The sequence below is a fragment of the Papio anubis genome, chromosome 3 (assembly GCF_008728515.1).
Source record: "Papio anubis isolate 15944 chromosome 3, Panubis1.0, whole genome shotgun sequence".
Taxonomy (NCBI): domain Eukaryota; kingdom Metazoa; phylum Chordata; class Mammalia; order Primates; family Cercopithecidae; genus Papio; species Papio anubis.
In genome coordinates, this window is record NC_044978.1 from 59,616,690 (window position 1) to 59,623,350 (window position 6,661).

Here is a 6,661-nt window from a genome sequence, read left to right on the forward strand (position 1 = left end):
AAATAAAACCAAACAAATGGTATTACTTAGTACAATGATTAATATACACAAGCACTCCATAAATGTTAGTTCTGCTCTACCTCTTCCCTCTCCTAGTTTCCTTTGACCTTTGTGTGTTACTTTGTATTTATGGCTATGTTCTGTGTTACAAGGCTCCATACAGTGGAGCCTTAATCTCCCCCACTACTAAATATAGATATCCTGTAGGTTTATTTTGTTAGTTGTTTTATATGTAATTTAACCTTTATTTAAACAGAAATAGATTATGCCAAGAAAATCTTTTAATATTTTAAGGCAACTAATGTTGGATGGAGTAGAAAAATGGTATTATTTTTCTCTTGACTGTCATTTCTTTCTTAACTCTCTCTTGTTTCCACTCAACCACATTCCCCTTTCCACCTAATAGACTAGATCCACTTCACCTGGAAAGAAAGGTACAATACTAGACCTCATTCATCATCATTTCTCAGTTTTGCTCTCTTTCTGGTGGGAAACTCCTGCCTTGCTCCACTTCTCACCTTGGGACAAGGTTCAGATTGGCTTAAGCTCCAAACCTGCCTCTGACTGGAGCAGAATTTTTTTCTCAATCACTCCACCTCAAATCTTCCCTTGAAAACGTCACCTTTTTATATTAAAAAAATCAAACAAAACCCCTCTTTTAACATGGGATTGTGTTTTCCACTTTTTCATTTTATTTATCCTCATGATTTGATTCTTCCACTTATCTGCCCACCCAAACAACCCCTTGCGAACACACACAAACTAGTAGCAATAACAAACTGAAGGCTCAGTTTTAGCCTATGCCCCAAAGATTTAAATATGAGCAGCAGCATAAAACTATTTTCTCTCCTTCATGCTGCTGAGTTATCATCTCATTATTATTGCTAGAGAAACAAACATGCGAGCCCTACAGCAAGACATATAACAAGTAAGAAAGCATAATCAATGAGATTCTAACATGTACTTTATCAAATTATAATAGAAAATCCAAATGGAGAATATAAGACAGGGAAATACACCAAGGCATGCTGCAAATAAAACCTGAGAGGATAGAGATCCAAGAAATGGACACCTTTTGATTCTTATCCAGGAAAAAAGTTTTGTTATCTGTGAAGATAAGAAAACAAAATCAATCATCTCCAAAATGGTAGATGTTGTAAGGTCCTATGGATGAAGCCATAATTAGCTAATTTATTATTCTAAAATATGTTTATCTCATTGGGGATAGCCAAGTAATTGATTCAAGTTAATTGTTTCTATTTTCAATGCCTCTTTTTTATGTGTCTTTACATAAAGCCATATTAAATAGCAGAAATAAAATAATTATCCAAATAATTTATGGATAAAAATCCTTCATTGATGCGCACTAAATTAGGAGGATTGAATGATCCAATTTTGGCTATACGTATTGGTAAGGTCCACCGCAACCTGATAATATTTTACCTTGTGTAATTTTGTAGCTAAATACAAGACTGCTTAACCTTCTCCAGTGTCTGAATTTTAACAGGTGGGTATGGTCCAGTGCAGGAAATGAGAAAATACAATGATCTATGCAGAATTTCACATAGGTAGGAAAATAAGGGGTAAATCCCTATGCAGTTTTTTCTCTGTCACTTAGGTCTAGCTGTCTGAAACACATATTTAGCCTCATCAGAGATAATAATAATAAAAGAAGACCACCACAATGTGTTCAATTCTAATGGCATAAGTTTGGAGCTGTTCTCATACCATAAATCTACCATTATAGTGTAGCTTGGTGATTAAGACTGCAGGCTCTGGAGATAGACTGTGGGCCTTGCTAGCTCTGTGACATAATGAAACTATTTAACTTCTCTCAGGAGTTTGTATGGAGTTTAAGTGGATTATTACAGTGGAACACTTAGAACAGTGTCATCTATGTTCATAAAACTGCTATTCTTTTTATACTATCTTGTACTAAAGATGACACTATTTATAGGACTCTTCTGTCTAAAATTCCAGAAGCTACAACATCCCAGGACTGATGCCCTGACATTGATGTGATGGATTCAAAATAAATATTAGGTTACAAGTACATTGAGTTTAGATAATCAGGCATAGGGCGGTGAGAATTTCCAAAATAGTCTTAGGATCTGAAGAAATTAGAAAATAACACTTTAAAATCAGGTTAACATCGTTAGAAATCATCACTCAATAAAAAGATTTGTAATATTATAATAGGATGATGATATATCTAGGCCTACACTAGGATAACTGAGACGCTTCAAAGAAATAGTCATGATCTATAGAATATAGGTGCACCAAGGTGAGCTATGAAGTTATTAGTTATAATCTCCTTAAAACAGAAAGTTTCTATAATGTACAAAATACAGAAGAAAGAAGACCAAGCAAAATAATTTTTCAGTTTACTTTGCACTTGTTCCAGTGAGAAGGGTTCCCTGAGCATCAGGTAGGAATATTCCCAAGAACTTAGCCATTTTATCTCAATTTTTTATGATTAAGATTATTCCACTATCTTTATTCCGTATAATCATGCATATACACCAATAAATCCATCTAGGAGGTTGTGAAATAATCTTTTCGAAATGTCCATTTAATCTTGACATTGTTCCTCTTAAATTGTTTACTATGTCCCCAAATTGATGATTTCAAAAATGAGGATCACACATTCCTCAGGGACAGAAAAGAGAAGAAAAAAAAAAGTGGGATGAGTAGGGAAAAAAGAGGATGAGAATCAGGATTGACCAACAGCACTACAACATTGGAAGATGGGACAAAGCAAGACCAGCAGGGGAGATGAAGAAGGAGAAACCAGGGAGGAAAAAGAAAAAGGATGTTCTGTCCTTGAAGCCAAAATAAGAAAGAGTATTAAAGAGAAGGGGTGGGTAAATATGCCTCCTTCTGCTGAGAGTTTGAATGGGATAAGAATAGTGACATGGCTACTCGTTTTGACACATGGAGATTGTTATGACGTCAAGAGCAGGATGAAGGGATTTGAGTAGATAAGAAAAGAATGAGAGAAGAAACAGTAGAAATGGTTGTAGACATATGAACAAGTGTAGTGGAGAGACCGGAGAGTAGGCTGGGCGCGGTGGCTCATGCCTGTAATCCCAGCACTTTCGGAGGCCGAGGCGGGTGGATCATCTGAGATCAGGAGTTTGAGACCAGTTTGGCCAACATGATGAAACCCAGTCTCTACTAAAAATACAAAAATTAGCTGGACATGATGGTGGGCATCTGTAATCCCAGCTAGTCGGGAGGTTGAGGCAGAGAATTGTTTGAACCCAGGAGGCAGAGGTTGCAGTGAGTCGAGATGGCACCATTGCACTCCAGCCTGGGTGACAGAGGGAGACTCTGAAAGAAAAAGAAAGAAAAAGAAAAAGAAAAGAAATGGGTGAGTAACTGAAGAAGTACATGGGTCAAAGGAGGTTATTTTGAAATCAATTCTAAGCTCTATGGATTTTTGTTTTCTTCACTACTCAATACCCAATGCCTAGTACAGTGTGTGGCACACTCAGTAGCAAATGATGGGTGAAATCCAGAGCAGAGAGAAATTTATACCTAGAGAGCTGAGCAACCCCTCTCCACAGCCATACCCACCATCACGCAGGGACCTCTCGCCTTGAATGAGTGCCATGCCATTCCACAGGTACAGAAACCCGAGAGTACAGGGTAGCCTAATTCTTTTCTTCAACTAGCGAGTTCTACTTACTTTTGATTGCACTTTGTTTCACCCCCTCAGGGAAGCTTCTCCAGATCCCTATTCAGATTTGGAATTGTCTTCTCTTCACACCGCTATAATTGTTATTTTTATTTGGCTGTTTTTCTAACTAGTCAATAAGCTCCTTGACGGTGGAGACTATGCCCTGTTTGATTTTTCATCTTAGTGTCTGGCACAATGTCTGGTATAAATCAGACATCAATACATGTTTGATGAATAAATAAAAAATGACATTCCTACTGGGAATACAACGTGCTTTTCAGTCAGCACAGATATTCTACTTTTCTTGGTATTTCTTTTCTATTTCTCATTACACAGTAATCCATGACTGTATATTCATATTCAGGTTTATTAGTTTCTTGTGAGTTGGTAAGCAAGATCCAATTCCTTATAGCCTTTTAAAATAACTAATTTGCTTTTTGTGATTATACCAATTTAGGAAGTAGGACCTTAATCCTTAGAGGCAGAGGGCTAGTTGCCATCCCTCTGCATCAACTTAACCAGCGTAAATAAGAAAATAAATAATTATGATGTCATCATACAAGTATTGTGCAATAATTGTTTCTATTTTCTTATGAGTGACTTGAACCCTTAGAATTAAAATATTAAATTACATTTTGATTACATTGCATATTGTCCCATAGTCTTCCTTTTAGCTACCATAAAAAGAACCAAACAATGAGACAATAGGCACTGTCACAATTTTTACTTAACTATCTTTTTATTTAATGTCCAGATTAGACTTTTCCTAATTGAATAATAATAAAAAGACTTTGATGATGAATTCTCATTTCTAATCTTTATTGTTATAGAAATTGTCACTAAATGAATTAACTATAATTTCTTTTAACCTTTATTCTAATATCCCATGGCTTCAAGAAGCTACCCTGTTTTGAAATATTAATAGTTTTGGTAACTATATTTCTCCAGTCTTTCATTTCTATTAATATTCAACATGAAGTGGGATGCCTTTAAATACCAGTAACTGTCCCTGTTCATCCATAATTCATAAATCCCTTTTTAACATGTAATTCATAGATATTGGTATTGCCCACTGACTCTGGAATTAAAGTGAGATAGAACAGCGGCAAGCATCACTGGAAAAATAACTGTCAGTTTCTGCAACCTTATAAAAATCAGCTGGTTAGTTGAAGTTCATATTAACTCCGTGTCAAGGAGGAAAAGCTATTAGAGGCACCCCATGGATCCAAATTTTATTTTATTTATTTTATTTACATTTTAACAACATTTGATTAGATAAAGCTCTTAAAAAATACTGTATCATTTGCAAGATGAGTTGCTGAATCTTAACAAGGAAGTAGTACTAACCATGACAAATCTCATTCTCAAAAATGAATTTTAAAAATATTTACAACTGCCAGTCCAAAAGTATGGATGTGTTTGTAGAAATAAGACTATATTTTAAAGTGGAGAAACAATGCATGAGTGAAATGTTATGCCTTCTATTGAATTAATCAATGAAGAGTGAAAAAGATAACAGAGAAGTATCCATTTAAGGGCTAAGATGTTTTAAAAAGCTTTATTTAATTATGCTAATAATGAACAAAGCTTTATCACAAAGTATATTTTAAAAATATTTTACTACTAGAGATGCCTCAGATAATTTCATCTGCTACCTTCTGTATTGCACAACACAATGGCCCCGGGTCCTAATGCAGAGCTACAAAATCCCTTGGAATTTTATGGGTGAAGGGAGCATCTTATTTTTTTTTTAATGAAGCAACTCTTGATGGGCTCCTGGATGGTTTCAGGATAGAGATCTGTCACCAGTAAGACCAAGCCATGATTAGAAGCTTAGAACTTTTAACCCCACCCGCATCTTCCAGGAAGGGAAGAGGAGCTGGAGATTGAGTTGATAATCAATCATGTCTACATAATGACAAAAACCATTAAAAGATGGTTTGGGAAACTTTCAGGTTTGTGAACACATCCATGTGCTGAGAGAGTGGTGCACCACAACCCCATTGGGAGAGGGGTTCCTGCACGTAGGACCTTCCCAGACTTTGCCCGGTGTGGCTCCTCATCTGGCTATTCTTCTGGATCCTTTGTAATGCCCTGTATAATAAACTGGTAAATGTAAGCAAGTGTTTCCATGAGTTCTGTGAGCCATTCTAGCAAATGATCAACCTGAGGAGTAGGTTGTGAGAACCTCTCATTCATAGCCAGATGATCAGATAAATTGGTGACAACCTGGACTTGTAACTTGTGTCTGAAGTAGGGTGCAGCTTTGAGGAACTGAGCCCTTAACCTGTGGAGTCTGTACAAAGTCCAGGTAGATAGTGTCAGAAGGGAATTGAGTTACAGGGCCTCCAGCTGGTTTTGGAGAGTTGGTTGGTATGGAACTACTCCTCACCACCTCCCTGCTCACCCCCACCCGGCCACATCTGGCATCAGAAGTAAAATGTTCTGGAAGTATAGAATACTGTGAGAACATAGAAGATAACAGCAATTCTTTTCTCTATACAGTTATTGACTATCTATATTCTACTGTGCTTACCCTTCTCACAATGACCACCACGCTGCCCAACAGGAAACCATGGTAACGTTTAAATTTGAGCTCCAGCATCACCTCCTGTTTGAAGGCAGTTTTACGATTTGCTGCTGTCCCCACAAGAGAGCTATGCAGCCCCTCCTCTGTTGGTCCTCTATACTCTGTTCAAACTCTATCTAGGTGTTTTCACCACTGCCCTATCCTGAATTTGTTTACCTTTCTGTCTTGGCCAGCTAAGTGGGAATTTCTTAACAGCAACAATGACTCTTTTATATTGAAATAGGGGAATTTGGGAGAGAATGTTAATTTTTAAATTAAGAGATGGATTTAGATTAATCAGGTTGATTTTGATAATGAAAAGGGAAGTGCAAAATCTATAAGAATGCTATCTCTGAAAACTAAAGTTCCAACAGAGTTACAGCCACAATATACAATTATATCCAAGTTAT